The 16,291-nt window shown below is 43.1% G+C and overlaps 1 protein-coding gene across 4 annotated transcripts in view; it reads right to left on the bottom strand.

The window, feature by feature from the left end:
• The window catches only part of DAAM1 (dishevelled associated activator of morphogenesis 1), a 180,540-nt gene extending 166,548 nt beyond the window's left edge, over window positions 1-13,992 (bottom strand). For 2 of the 4 annotated variants that reach the window (XM_015143761.3, XM_077937888.1), the window contains exon 1: window positions 13,747-13,992. The gene's annotated coding sequence lies outside the window, so the exon portion shown is untranslated. 4 annotated transcript variants of the gene reach the window in all.
• Between the last annotated feature and the right edge of the window lie 2,299 nt (window positions 13,993-16,291).

The following is a 16,291-nucleotide window of genomic DNA, read 5'->3' as shown; positions in this document are numbered from 1 at the left end:
CAGACTACTAAGCCACTAAGTTTGTGGTAATTTATTATGCAGTAATAAAACTAATAGACCTTCATAAGCATTTTATAACCAAATAACACCACAGTATCTCAAGGCCTACCTTTGCACATGGGTTTATGATCCCTTCAACACCAAATGAGTACCCAAACATTTGGCAATTTAATTTTTAATACAGTATTTCACAGAGGATCATGAATCCAAATTTGAGAAACCTTGAGCTTCATAATCCCTGTTAAATAAAATATTTCTTATCCAACAGTTAGTTTTATAGGCAAGAGTTCATACTTGAATGCTTTTTACAATATGAAGACTTCTACAGCAGAAACATGTTGCAAAATAATCAAATGAACACATTTAAAGCACATTGTGACCAAGCCAAAGGCATCACCAAAATCTTAGCTTGTCATCACAGCAGATATAAAGTATAACAAAGCTTTTTATCCTCTAATACCCTAGCTCATGATTAGGATGTATGAGAAAAACATGGACCAGATTCCACTATAACAAAAATTTCTTTATAACAAAGATTCCCATATCTCAAGTGGTCCATAAATATTACGGAATTGCCACAACTATCCTTTGTGCATTTCATACTCTGTTTATTTACAGGAAAAAATGAGATGTACATGAAGATAACAAATGGGAAAGTAATATTATCCCTAAGGCCTAAAAAACTAAGATTCTACTTAGTCTGATTCTTTTAAATGTTTTTCAATAATAGCTTTATTTTGAGATATAGTTTGTGTACCATGAAATTCATCCATATACACTGTACACTTTGGTGGGTTTTAGGAGATTCAAGTTTAGGAGCATTCAAGTATGAACTCTTGCCTATAAAACTAACTGTGTTGGATAAGAAATATTGTATTTAACAGGGATTATGTAGCTCAAGGTTTCTCAAATTTGGATTCATGATCCTCTGTGAAACACTATTAAAAATTAAATTGCCAAATGTTTGGGTACTCATTTGGTGTTGATGGGATCATAAACACATTTCCCTAGTAGCAGAAAACCTTGGGCATTCAAGACTCAAAATCAACATTTAGGAAAGAAAAGAACAGGAGGTAGAAGATTTGACCCTAGGCATAACAAATATCTTAAAAACTGATTTGGGATTGTAGAACTTCCATAACTGGTGCTATAAACATTCCTTTGAAAAAAAAAAAAATGAACATGCTCCAAATAAGCAAAACAAGAAAGCACCTGCCAGGGAAAGCAAAGAGCATTTCATTGGGGAAACTCGTCACCTATTGCACAGGTAATGTTTACTTCAGAAGCTGAAGACAGAGGATGATCTGAGCTTTAGTCAAGTAAAACAAGACTTCTGTACTACAAAGGAAAAAGTTGGGGATTTTTCTAAGAACATACAGCATTCTGAAATGTATATGCTCAACACTGAAAACATTTTTTAAGTAGCCAGTTAACAAATGAATGATGTTTTAAGGTGTTGCTTTTATGGTTTATGGGATAGTCCATAAATTGCCAAGTATATTTTCCCCTAAAAATCAGCCATTTTCCTTGCTTCTGCTATGCTTGCTAGAAGCCTGGATCTGAAATTCTTTTTTAAAGCCATTTTATTTGATCTCCCACCCGCTTGGGTCATTATAACTCTGGGCCAAAGATAAGGTCCTCCATGAGATGTAGTGCTGGCAACATGGAACAGACAAAGGAGGGAAACTTGAAACAGACCTGCCCACTTCTATGAAGCCAGAGGAGGGTCTCACAGGAAGCTCACAGAGGTAGCTGTGAAAGAACCTAGATCCCTTCTAGATTATTTTAGATCCTTCTCTAGAAGGAAGGCTAAGAAGAGCATTTACTACTACTCTCCCACTCAATTTTTATCTCAAGGATGCTGATGGTATTGACTATTTATGAATGGGTAGTTTATTTCCTCCTTTTACACAGTAGATTAAAATGTAAATTGATTCATCTACAGATTTAGAGGTTTTTCAGTTAAACCTGCCAAAATATAATAGAGCTTCAACATTATTAGAAGCATTAGGTTCAGTGTATCAGGTAGTGCACACTATATGACAGGTAAAAGACCTTTCCTTTTCACAAATTCAAAATTCTAAAAAATGCTTTTTAAATAGTCACACCTAAATGGACATGATTTTTTTTTTTTTTTTTGAGACAGAATCTGGCACTGTCGTCCAGGCTGGAGTGCAGTGATACCATCTTGGCTCACTGCAACCTCCGCCTCCTGGGTTCAAGTGATTCTTGCCTCAGCCTCCCGAGTAGCTGAGACTACAGATGTGTACCACCAAGCTCAGCTACATTCCCAAACATCTCTTTTTTAAAATTAACTGCGAACATTCTGATGTGTATCCAGGGCGGAGAACTACAAGACCAGACAGAGCAGAAGAGGCTTGGATATCCTCAGAAGTCCCACCTATCCAACTGCGAAGGAACGTTGTTTTACATTTTATATGAAAATATATGCTTCCTTAGGCATTATCTTTGCATTAGTTGCTCAAGAAGGGAACTTGGGTTGGTTTTTAAAACCTTATAACATTTTCGTTTTGCATCCTGAAAATCTTATCAAGGTTTTTTTCTGAAAGGCAAGGCAAGTTTCAGTGTTGCCAAAGCCCAGGTTTTAGTCAAGTTTAAAAAACATTCTTGTTTGGGGGAGGAAAAAGAATGGAACATCACCTCTTCAGAACCCTTCCCACACTGCTGACTTGAGATAAGCTGTCATTTTTAAAGCTTAAAGTTTTTTTTCTAAAGCATTTTGGTGTTTGACAATAATGACAGAGTTGGCCTTCCCTTTCCCCAAAGCCTCTTCCTCCTTACCCACAGATAGCATTACTGACCTACCAACACAGGCCATGGGCTTCAAAGCTGTTTACCTACTAGAATTGCTGGGCTTACCCTGACCCAGCATCAGTGTCTCACAAAGTCTCCTGTTGTGACCAAAGACACGTCCTTAAAATGTGGCTGGCCTCCCAGGCTGTGGTCATGGAAGAATGGAGAAGTGACCCTAAAGGGTCTAATCCACTGACCTTTACTTTGCTCTAACCAACTGCCCAAATAAATAAAAACAGCAGGGTGGCACAGTTTCCCAGATGAATTCCAATTTATCCCTAAATATCCAGGCTTGGTTCAATGATTAAAGTCTTCAGACCATCCAAAACTCTGTCAAATAGCTCTCAACCAGGGGTGATTTTGCCCCCAGGGGACATTTGGCAATGTCTGGAGACATTTTGGGCTGTCACAACTGGAGGAGAGGATGTTACTGGCATCTAGTGGGTAGAGGCCAGGGACGCTGTTAAACATCCTACAGTGCACAGCACAATCTGCCTCACAACAAATAATTATCCAGTTTCAAGTTTCAAGAGTGCTCATGTTGGGAAACTCTGGGTTAGAATACAAAAATGGGGCATCTGCCAGCCCACTGCTAGATAAACCTTTGAAGAGACATTTATCCCAATTTAATTTAGTTGAAAATAGGAATCACAAACTCAATGCCTTCAAGGGCCAAGGAGATAAATATCACATAAACTAAGTGGCTGTGCATTAGGCACTAGAGGGTGGTAAGGTCTGTGACAAATCAGAATATAAACGCTCACTAAAATATCACTCCTTTTTAAAAATAATGCTGTGCTGGCCTAGCAAAACATGGACAGCCGGCTACATTCACTCTGTGGACCCCCTGGTGGTCAGACTCCAGTTTAAAGTGAGGATCAGCCCGGCACGGTTGCACACGCCTGTAATCCCAGCAACTCAGAAGGCTGAAGCGGGAAGATTACTTGAGGCCAGGAGTTCAAGACCTCATGTCAAATTTTTAAAAAATTAAGTAGAAACTAAAAAAATAAAGTGATGATCAATTTAAACAGAACTGTATGATCACCAAAAGACCCTGTTGAGTTTCATCCCTTATATCCTACAGAACTCCTGAGCTGTGCAGTTGAGAAGAGACTGGGGATCAGATCATGCAGGATTAGCTCCAGCCAAGAACAGGATCTCAGGACACTGTGCCAAGGCAGGGGCGGCCAAGGTTGAAAACTGGAGGCGAAAAATCGGAGTTCTCCCTCACTGATCTCCATTTTAGGGAAACTCAATGGATATTACTTTGACAATTACACAATGCCACATAAGTGAGGTCATTATTTTAAGAGGATACTGTCTTTCCAAAAATTTAGAATTTTTATCCAGAAAATAGCTTATTCTATGTGAATACACTGTGAATGAGAAAAGAGAGGCCCAGAGAGTTTAAAGGAATTGCCACGATTACCCACACTGAACCTAAAAATCAAACAGTGTGTCTTTTCCCTCTGTGCAATTGCAAAGCACCAAGAGACAGGTGAAGAGATTTCATTCAAGGTGTCAAACATGTGTGATTAAACTCTGTACCAAACAGAAGTTACATGTAAATTAAATCTACATTTACTCAGCATTATCCTCTTTCCTCATTAGAAAAGTCATCCACGTTTGTCCCAGATCACTGTTTTAAAATCTCTTTATCCCCTAACAGAAGCATTAAAAGCAGGTTAAGTATCTCCACCCCTCCTTTCAGATCAGGCTGTAGAGAAGAAAGGCAAATCAGCAAATGGTGCCAGGCACGGTGGCTCACGCCTGTAATCCTAGCACTTTGGGAAGCCGAGGCAGGCGGATCACGAGGTCAGGAGTTCGAGACCAGCCTGATCAACATGGTGAAACCCCCATCTCTACCAAAAATAGAAAAATTAGCTGGGCATGGTGGCAGGTGCCTGTAATCCCAGCTACTCGGGAGGCTGAGGCAGGAAAATAATTTGAACCCAGGAGGCGGTTGCCGTGAGCCGAGATTGCGCCACTGTCTGGGCAACAGTGCAAGACTACGCCTTAAAAAAATAAGACAGGCAATCAGCAAATGGAAATGCAAGAAGAAGGAAGCCCCGATATGAATGTCCCCGAGTGTACGCATACTTTCTGTTGGAGGAATTCCTGGCCTGAAGAGACAGCATAAACAAAGGCCATCCAGCAGGAAACAAATGATAAGAGAGGTGAAACCCAGTAACTCTCTCTGTCCTCCCCTCTACCTACTTCCCTCAACTTGTTCGTCAGAAAAACAATCTGAGCTTGAGAGAATTACAATCTAAGCCTTCCTCTCCCAGCTGCCTCACAGCTCTCATTCTAAGTTAGAGGGTTAAGGGGGGAAGACATGCTTTTCTGTAAGGTCAGTGATGGGGCTCCCAAGATACGGCACTTGGCAGACTGGAAACAGCCATCTCACCCTGCCCACAGAGAAGCCACAAGCGCAGAACTGTCAAGCTGCAATGCAGGGAGTAGAGAAGGAAAAGGAAAGGTATGAAAGAAACGTAACTTCAGTCACAGCCTGAAAAGAAATTGGGTTAAATGTAAAACTATATACATTTTTAAAAAAATTTTAACCAGCCCTTAGCAGAAAATATCATAGGCAAGGCAGTTTCCTGCCACAGTTCCTAGAACTTCTATAGTTGGAAGTGTCACCTACTCACAGAATCTCAAGCCCTAAATGGGTCATAGAGTATTTCCAGTTCAATCTCTATTCTTGATTTTTAAAATACGAAAAATATAATAGCAGGCCTGTTCATTTAAACTTCTGAGAACATGGTGCAGTCAGTCTCAGCCCCTGGCTTCAATTCCAGCATTTATTTATCGCATGTCCTCCGACTCTTAGTTCACATTACTGACAGTGCTGAGCAAAGTACCTCTAACGCAGAAATGATTGCCACACAAACAGGATGGGGAAACCAAACAGAAATGGCATTGTTCTTTCTTTTCCACCATCAGCCTAAATCAAATAGCAGCCACTAATAATGGGTTAACTATAGCTGCATTTGAAAAAATAACTCCAAATGGGTTGCCTTGAACAGAAATGTATGACATTCTCCATATTCACAATTTCACCAACTTTCAAGAATAGAGAATGCAGCAATATTCTTCCAATAGTTTAAGTTGTCTGTTTCATTTCCTTTAATTTCTTACAATTAGTTTTTTTGTTTGTTTGTTTTTGTTTTTGTTTTTTAAGACAGAATCTCCCTCTGTCACCCAGTCTGGAGTGCAGTGGAGCGATCTCGGCTAACTGCAAGCTCTGCTTCCCAGGCTCACACCATTCTCCTGCCTCAGCCTCTCGAGTAGCTGGGACTACAGGCGCCCACCACCATGCCCGACTAATTTTTTGTAATTTTAGTAGAGATGGGGTTTCACCGTGTTAGCCAGAATGGTCTCGATCTCCTGACCTCGTGATCCACCCACCTTGGCCTCCCAAAGTGCTGGGATTACAGGCGTGAGCCACCATGCCCAGCCAATTTCTTACAATTAATTTTGTAATAAATTCTGGGGATTTAGAAGGGTCTCTGATCTAAACCTCTTGTTACAGAACTGCGGGTTCTAACTTGTGTCTAAACATTTCACTGTTTGGTTTTACCAAATCTCTATGAAACTAATAACAAATTTAAGCTTAGGCACATATGAACAATCTATCTCATCTGGTGAATAATGTTGACCACCATCCTCCACTCTTCTTCTTGGGCACAAAAATCCAAAACTTTATCGAAGAGTAAGCCCAGAAGTAGCACCAAACACACATTGATGGCATCTGTCATTCTGCCAAGAAAGGAAAAAGATCAAGGCTATTGGCTTTGGCAAATTTTTAGGAAGCTGCCCCTAGTCCTGACCTAATCTTCACAGGAGGACAACTGTCAGAAGCATACGGTTCCTTAGCAAGCTGCTGGCAGTCTTGCCTCTCACTTACAGCATTTCCCTACCAGTTCGCTTTAAAACATGGCACCTTTTTTTGCCCTTCACAGTGATAGCTGTGCACTGATATGTCCACAATGTACACTCTAGTCCCCAAAAGCATGATTCATTAAAAAAAAAAAAAAAAAAAAAACCGCCGGGCGCGGTGGCTCACGCCTGTAATCCCAGCACTTTGGGAGGCCGAGGCGGGCGGATCACAAGGTCAGGAGATAGAGACCACGGTGAAACCCCGTCTCTACTAAAAATACAAAAAATTAGCCGGGCGCGGTTGTGGGCGCCTGTAGTCCCAGCTACTCGGGAGGCTGAGGCAGGAGAATGGCGTGAACCTGGGAGGCGGAGCTTGCAGTGAGCCGAGATCGCGCCACTGCACTCCAGCCTGGGCGACAGAGCGAGACTCGGTCTCAAAAAAAAAAAAAAAAAAAAAAGAAACAAAAAATCTGACTAGAATTACAGGTACAGTTTGTGGCTCCAAAACAAGGCAAAGCTAACCCATGCCCTTGACCTGGTTTGTATGTCACTAACAAACTGAGCTTAGCCAACAAGCCAGAATATAAGACCCCAGCTCAGAAAATAAAAGATGGGCATCTGTATTACCCCAACAATGCCCAAAGCTAGGATCTGGGCTATCTACTCCCTAAATTCAGGAAGTCTATCAGATGGGCAACATTTTCCAATCACACTGCAGGTATTTTTTTAGACATAAAAATGACAAAGACCAGTTTAATAGGTGACCTTAATTGTGTGCCAGCATAAATACAGGTAGCCTTAAAACCCCAATCCTGGCGTAATTTATAGAACAGAATAAACCCAGGTTATTACTAAAGGTGAATGACATACTTTAAAAGTATAACAAGATGAAGCCAGGCGCAGTGGCTCACGCCTATAATCCCAGCACTTTAGGAGGCTGAGGCAGGTGGATCACGAGGTCTCTACTAAAAATACAAAAAATTAGCCAGGCATGGTGGCGGATGCCTGTAGTCCCAACTACTCGGAAGGCTGAGGCAGGTGAATGGCGTGAACCCTGGAGGCAGAGCTTGCAGTGAGCCGAGATCGTGCCACTGCACTCCAGCCTGGGCGACAGAGCAAGACTCTGCCTCAAAGAAAAAAAAAGTATAACAAGATGAATGATTAAGAAAAAAAAATCTTCTGAAATCAATGTCTGTTCAAAAAATTTTATGATTGTGTAGCCTAATGGCTAACAAGGCTTTTGTTTTCATGTTTCCCTTCCTGGCAATATGCTGTTAAGGCATAGCTTTCCTATTATTTCCTTGTGTTTTAGTCAATTGTCTTCATTAAATATTGTCTAAGTGGCACAATATCTAGTTTTAAGCCAAAAGGAAAAGATCTATTGTAAGTCAGGAAATCACACCAACTGCATTGGAAATTGAACTTGCTTCCCTAGTTTTCCCCATTTAATTCACAACTGTGGTTATGGTTTAAAAGAATAGAAATTGTTTATTTGGCACCAAATTTGCTCCACTGTAAAAATAAATAAAAGTATCTCTTCTGAGGTGGGGGGGAAGAAGTTTATTTTAATATCTAAGGCTATCCGATATTAGATTACATGTTTGACTACTGCTCAAGTGTTCATTATTTTCTTTTCAAAAGAGCTTTCACAATTTATGTTAAAAGACTACAGGGAAGAGGGAAGCTGAGAAATTATGGGCCCTCTTAACTCTCAATGCAGGCTTCTGTGGCCCTGTTCTGAGTGAGAAGATCTTTTATCAGATGAGGGATTCAACCCAGTGAAAAGTTATCTCACTTAACAAATAGGGTCTAATGCTGGACAGGCTCCAAATAGATTTAGCGCTGTAATATAAGAGCATTTCCTTTTTCAAATAATTTGTCTATCGTTTGCACAGCAAAAAAAAGCTCCAAAAAGTTTTATCATTTAAATACTCAAAAGCAACATTTTTAATCTCACACATTTTCTGTTCCAGAAAATCAGGCTGTAAGAACCCATCACATGAAGAAGTCATTGTACTCTCAATTAACCCAGGACTTACTGACCCAGCACTGTCTGAGAATTAAGAGACTCAAAGGAAGCTGTGATTCCCCAAACTCCAGTTGCAGAGAAGAGAATAACATGCCAGAAAGTCAGAAACCAGACAACATCAGGATGTATAAAGAACTAGACTGCTTGGGTCCCTAACCTGGTCTGCCACTTACAGGCTGTGTGGCCTAAGCTGGGCAAGTTCTTTAACTTCTCTGTGCCTCAGTTTCCTCATCTAGAACATGGCAATAAAAGTATCTATCTTGTATAATTTTGTGAAGTCAATAACATAGCCCATGGAAAGTATTAGAAAGGGCTTGGCATGAGGTAGGCACCTCACATACAATATCAGTATCAAATTAGCTGTAAGTGTTGTGTGGTCAGGCTAAGTGCTTTAAGGAGGAAGGGCAGGGAAAGCTTCCTGGAAGCTGTGGCACCTGAGCTAGATATGAAAGCACAAGAGAATCCAGACACTCAGAGGGATGCACACTGCAGACGTGGACAGCCATTACTGCAGAAAGTCACAGAGTAAAAACCAGGAACGCTTAAACATCAATGAGGAAAACAAGCTCCCCAAAGCTGAAGGTGTATTTGGCAACCCCAGATTAATTGGGAGTGATGGGGAAGGCTCTGTACACTTGTTGCTGTACTTCTAGGACTTCACATTCAGTTCATTTTTAGACACATGTTCTATGTATGCAAACTTGTGGACTATGAATGCAAACTCTCCCTGGAATGCTCTGTTCTCCCCCTGCTCCTGGAACAGTGGAAAGGATACTAAAAAATTAAAAGGTAACCTTTTATCTCTGAAAAAAAAAAAATCTGCTGGAGTGAAATACAGGTCACTAAAATCAATTTCAATCTCATGCTCGTCTGTCCCTGTTTCAGTGGGGCTACAAACAAGGTGACAGCTCAGAGAAAGGGGGTATGATTCAGATCCACGCTTCAACGCTTGTCTCTATCAGCAGCCTCAGCCACTCTAAATAATACAATCTACATAAAAGACAGTACACTTGCTAAGTGAATGCATCTTCAAGAGGGGTATCATCCACCCTAGCCTGATCTGTCAACCAGACATTACCTCCAAGCCACATACAGAAATACAGAAAATGCTCTCAGTACCAATTTCTTAAGTAGTACCTGTGCAATCAATTTCCTCTAAACTTTGAGGTCTTGAAACCACTACAACAGATGCTGTGCATATTTAAGATAGGTATTCATTTAGAAAATTACCTCTATCACCAAGTTAGAAATTGTAATACCAAAATAAGTCACCATATTCCTCATCCAAAGAGAAAAAAATCACAACAGAATATAGAACTTTCATTTTGACTGGTGTCCCCTCTAGGGAGAAAACAAGTTTGCTAACCCACGTTGGACACCTTGCTTTGTTTCGGGCAATATAAGGATAGACTTAACACTGGAAATACCAGAGCAAGGCTTGAAGCCAGGCAGGGCCCCACAGCAGTTACAAGCTCTGTGATTATTTCCTGAACCAAACACCTAAGGCACTCAAGGGTACCAAGCTTTGTTGGAAAAGCATGTTTCCTCTGGTCCAACAGCTGCAACTTTAAAGTGTTTTCACAGAAGACCTCAAGCTTCTCTTTATGCCATCTCCCAAATATTTACAAAATGAAACACTTTCAATCAGAACTGTTTTGTTTGTAAACACCTTATTTGTTTTAAGGACCATAGTGCCAACACTAAAAGCAGCCTTTTAAACAAAGTAGCTCAAAACCACACACACACACACACACACACACACACCCCTTAACACGCAGAACATGTCCACAAAACAAGAAAACCAGGATTCAAATTCCTTAGCACGTACTCATGGTGCTCCTGTAAGCACCACCCAAAGATGTGACCAACCACACCCTCTTCATTATCACACCTCCTCACTAATTTACTAATTTATGCTCCTGAAAACCCACAGAATCCGACTACTGGATGATAACATGTTACAAATATTAGGCAAATGTTCTTTGGCATTTCTTTCACATCAACCAGCCTGAAACAACTGATCCTGTTTACAGAACGGCTTCACCTCAGGTGAGAGGACTATTGTCTGTCAGAAGAGCTGGGAGACACTGGTGGCCTGGCAAAAGCTTCTAGGTATCTTTCTCTTGGTGCCTCTCCCTAATCACGTGTCATACACCTCCTGGGAAGATTATCTGGGCCAAGGATAGTGCAACTGAGAGAAATCTAGAAATGCCTAGTTAAAGGGTAATAAGAAATTGTAACTAGAAAGAAACAGTCTATGTGAGTGAATGTATTCTAAAAGCAAATAATTAGGAAATATGTCTATTTCAAATCCACAGAAAGCCTTTTATGCCGACAAGTTTTGGTTTATGATGAAATGAAACTGCTTGATAGAAAGCTAAGGGGAATATTACCACAGATGACAGAACTATCAGTGGAAATAATACACACCTTGGATCTCCAATCATAGTTCTGCTAGTTAATATTCACTTAACAAATATTTATTAAAGACCTACAAATCAACGAACTGCTCTAAACATGCTGGGGAGATAGAAAAGGACAAAACAAAGACCCTACCCTCAAGGAGCTTATAATCTAGTAGGGTAGACAAGCAGAAGAATGAAGGAAATTTTCATTTAATGATAAGTTCCAGGGGAAAAAAAGTGACAACTTCTGATCCTGTTTCCTCATGGGGATGAGATGTAGCTACCTACTTAAGATAGTGTCAACCACCAAGCACACAGCAATCCCAAGCATTTACCTGACTACAGATACACATGCATAGACACTCTCATATACACACCTTCCCCTGGAATTGCAACATCTGTGATAATGCACATTGGTATAAAATGCAAGCAGAGGGGAAACAAAATACTTGTATAAGTCAATTACACTTAATGCAATTAGAAATAACTGCATTCATTAGGAATCTATAAAAAGGCAAAACCTAAACAATTATTTATAATACTAAAGTATAATTAGAAGGGTCCAGATACTGGAATAATAGTAGTAGTAGTATAAACAGTATTACAAATAGTCACTTAGTTGCCTTGCCCATATAACCCGATGGCACAGTATCAGAAGCTAGGTTTAAACCCTTAACTTCAGATAACTTTGAGGGGGAGAAAGGGGGAAGAAAAAGGACAATGACCAAGTCTATCTTAGAATCATAGGCTATTGCACCTAGAATGAACGTTAGGAAACCCTCTATAGCCTTTCCCCACATTACCAAAGAGAAGGCTGAGGTCCGGAGGTCAAGGGTTAACCCCAGCATGGAGTAGCTAGTGACTGACAGAGCCAGAGTAGGACCCCAAGGCTCCTGGTTATGGCCCTGCATGCTTCGCCCTCAAGGACCTGCACCCTCTAGCCTGGCTTTAGATTTTATGAGAACCATAAGGGACTGCGGTGACTTCCAACCGTTATTAATTGTCCCTAATCACTTCCAATCAGCTGCACCTAGAGCAAATTGAGAGCCTTTACTGGTGACCAGGGAACTCTCTTTATGCAGAACAGGGAAGGGCGCCTTTCATGACAAAGCTGCCTCCAACACCATAAACTACCTTATTGGGGAAATGATGCGGCTAGCCCGAAAGGAAGAGATTTTTCAAATTATAATTTTCAGAGTTTGCCTCAGGAAAAAGGCGCCAAACAATTAGTTTCAGGGAGGGAGGTGGTGTGCTGAGGTGTGGCACGGGGAAGGGAAAGGGGTCTAGAACTGAGTGCAAGCTATTTAGGAGAGAAAGGAGAGAGTCCGAGGCTGTGAAAGGGGCGAGGAAGAGAGAGCAGCTGGGCCAGGGCAAGCGTTTGACCACACCCACTAGCCACTCCCTCCCAGCTGCCCGCAGAGCCACATCGAATCGAAACAGCAGTGGCAGCAGCTAAGATTCCGAAGGCAGGAGTCGCCATGGCAACGGGATTCATCTTGCAGGCAACTCCGCTTCAATTCACTAGGTCCTGCTCGAATCTCAAGAAACTACCAGCTCTACGAGAGCAAAAACGGTCACGGGTGGCATTTGCTCTTGATGCCCTCCAGAAAGTGGAGATGAAGGAGAGGGAAATGGAGTTCAGGCATCACTAAATATATTATGGGGAGAGAAGTAGCTCCGCAAAGCCAGGCCGTGAACAACTTGAGACCTTAGCAGGGTTTGATGAATGAGTAAACGAACAAATGAAGGTACTAGGGAAAGGGAAAGAACATCCAGAGGACTGAGAGCTCTGGGCCTCGTGCACATCTCCAGTCAGAGGGCAAGCCGATCACAAGCAGTTGGCTTTCAGCACCAGCTGGGTAAACCCGATTATCCAGCCCTTCTGCTCCACAGCGAGCCTAATCATTAGATTATCCGACACCCCCACCCCCGCGCCACCACCTCCTGGCCCAGGGCTTCAGGGCAGGCGCTTCGCCCCAGCCCAGGTGCTCTATGCCAAGGCACCGTGGAGACTGAGATGTGCCCTCTCGAGAGGGACGGGCGGCAGGAGTCCTCTGCGGTGCCTCACAACCGGGTTCGCAGGCGGCGCAGCTTCCCCGGCCGCCAACACCCCGCTCTCCCTCCGCAAAGCCCGATCGCCCTTCTCTCTGTTTTGAAACATTTAGGTCCAACTTAGTCTGAATTACAGGCGCTCCGTCCCTTTCGAATGGGACTGGAAGTGAGGGTGCCAGGGGTACTGGGGGCTCTGCTCGGACGCGAACGAGTACACAAGTCCCTCCTTCCCTGTCGCCACCGCCGTGTCCACCAAGCCTGCCTCGGGGTTCTCCCTCTCGGAGCCGCCGGGCCGGGAGCTCCCGGACGCCGCTGCAGTACCCGCGGCCCCAGCCCCGGGGAGCCTGCAGCAAGGCAGCGAGTGTTACCACGCCGGCTCCCCGGCCAGCCGGGCGCCTTAGAAAGAAAGAAGGGAGGGACCCCCGTCCTTGCGGGCGTCTTCCTCCCTGCTGCCTCGGTTTGCGTTGCGCTGCAGCCATTTTCCCACCCCCAGCTAGGCAGCCGAGAGCTGTCTCGGTCCCGTTCCCACCCAGACCCAACCTGAAGGACGGGTTTAATATTTACCTACTGGCCCGGGAGCTCCGGGAAGGCAGCGGGAGAGCGCGCCGCGAACTCCGTGCCCGGCCCACGGAAGCACGCCCACCCCCGCACCACTGAGTGGTGCCACTTAATGAATGAGTGCGGCGGGCAAGGAGGCGCGTCCCCCTTACCTGAGCAGCCCCTGCATGCTGGAAAGGCGGCTCTGCACTCTGGGTACAATGGGATCCGGTTAAACAGTTTCCTTCACAGCCGCTCGTAGGTTACTAACTCACAGGTGACATCACCCTCTCCTCGCCTGATAGGCTACAAAGTGGCTCCCACTGCGCATGGACGCTCCGGTAGGGCGCGCAGACTCCTGGGAGTAGTAGTCCCAATCTATTAGCGGGGCTGGGACAGCTTTGCTGTTGGGACTCGTGGAGCTACACCTCCCGACATACTCCTCGGCTCTTCTGCCCCGCCCCTTTTCCCTCCCCCTTCAGGACCCGCCCCCTCCCAGCCTTACAGCCTTGCAGTGTTAGCGGTGGTCGTTCCGAATCCGAGCTGCGGACCGCACGGGAGAGTGGGAGGGCTGCCCTGCGGTCGAGCCTGTTGATTTGACCTCTAGTCTGCCCGGCGCGGGCTCTGAAGGATCGGAGGGGTCCGGGGCTCGCGTGATCCGGCCAGGCTCGCTCTAACTGGTCTTTCTTGGTCCCTGCTGGGAAGGGACGATTAAGACTTTTCTGCCTTCCCCAGGCGTAGCAGCTAATTCAGAGGACTTAGTGTTTTCTGGGTTAAGTACGGTCCTTGAATTCTCCCCGCTCAACACTTCCCAGAGGATGGGGCGACGCCGGTCCCAAAGCGGAGGAATCTCCTTGTATCCCACTTGGCTCAATTCACCTTTATCTTTTCTCCTCCCCGTTTAACGGAGACAAGGTGACCAGTCAGAACGCAGGGAACCACTTAGTAGGCTGAGCTGACAGAATAACGGAGGTTGTCACTACCAGAAATGCGGTGTGATAGACTAGACAGTCACCGCAACCCTCCGTCAGGGCGCTGCTGCTGCTGCTGCTGCTGCAAAGATAATACTATCGCGCAGCCATGCTTTTGTTCATCCCTGCAGCGGACTTCCCGCCCTGGTGACTCTCCACTCCCAGGAAGAAAACGTCTTGTCTAAAGTTTGAATAAATTGTGTATCTGTGTATACACATGTTTTTAAATCCACAACACTCTCCCTTCATTTTCCATATCTTTCTTTTCAAATATTTTTATAAAGACATTAAACCAAACAACATCGTGCCGTTCAAGAATTGCCCTGCTCTTAACACAACTAAATGTTTGTTTAAAGGTAAGCAAAAGGTGTGTAGCAGAATTCTGACTTTAGGCAGGTTGTAAATACATAATTTTTTCCGTGGCATTTTTCATTATTCAGTGAATACGAAGTGTCTTTTAATATGAAAAGAATCAATGCATTTAGTTACGCGAGTTGTAAATGTAAATTTTAATGGCATTTGATGTTTCTCAATTCCATATAAGGATCAGCTCACATACCCGTTCCACTAGCAATATCTGTAGAAGACTGCGCATCTTGTGAAAAAAAGGTTCACAATTAAGATTTCAGACAACTCCCTACTGAAGTGTTGGTGAAATTCTTCTTACTCATTTTCTCCTTTCATTCTGCAACACTGAGTTGGGTTCAAGTGAAAAAATATTTATGAAACTAGTTGAGGATCTCAGGGGAGAGGAAATGCTTTGTTTTGCTCAGAGATGTTTAGCGATGAATTCTGATTTTCTTTTAACAAGCCTGTTCTTTATAGACAAGACCCACTTTCCTCCCCTGAAAGAAGATAGCTTTGAATGTTGCTCTTCTGTCCTCAGCTATTTCGTCCATTTCAAGTATTATCTAAAATGAACCCTGACAATATAAATATTCCCCTGGCCATCAGATCAGGTGTATAATCACTGATATTCTAACTAATGGGTAGACTTAATGTAATGCAGTTCATAGTGGAAAAATATTCAGAGAGAAAATTGACCTGGGATGATTCTAAAGGCTCTTCCAGTTTTATAACTGTGTAAAGCTTTTAGATTGAAACATAATCAGTGAGCCTGAAATTTATTGAGTCAATAAATTGAATGTGGAGCCTTTCTGTTAAGATGGGGCTTATCCTTGTAGATAAAAGTATGTTATTGAGGCACACTCTGAGGAGTAATTTTAATGGAGAAATCACCTTACAACAAGTTCTCTTAGCTCTTCAGTAATGAAAGAGAAGATGCAGTCTGTCTGAAAACAAAAATTCCATTTTCTTTAACAATATTATAGGGATGTGCCATGTGACATAGTCATCTGCGTATAAAGGACAGCATACACAATAGACTGTAAGCACATAAATGTGGAGAAGTGCACATGTGAACTGCTCTTCCTATCAAATAGCTATAAATATAGATAATAGATATAGAAAGAGGGCATTGTGTTTGGAAAAATTCTCTGCAAGTGGTGATAGATTTGAACTGATCCCTGCACAGTTTCATTGGCAACCAAGGGAAACAAAGACAGCTCTTTAACATGAGAAATACAGTCTGTAGAACTAGT

This window comes from Macaca mulatta, chromosome 7, assembly GCF_049350105.2.
Source record: "Macaca mulatta isolate MMU2019108-1 chromosome 7, T2T-MMU8v2.0, whole genome shotgun sequence".
NCBI lineage: Eukaryota > Metazoa > Chordata > Mammalia > Primates > Cercopithecidae > Macaca > Macaca mulatta.
Note: the sequence above shows the minus strand (reverse complement) of the source record. Positions and strands in the feature narration are given on the sequence as shown.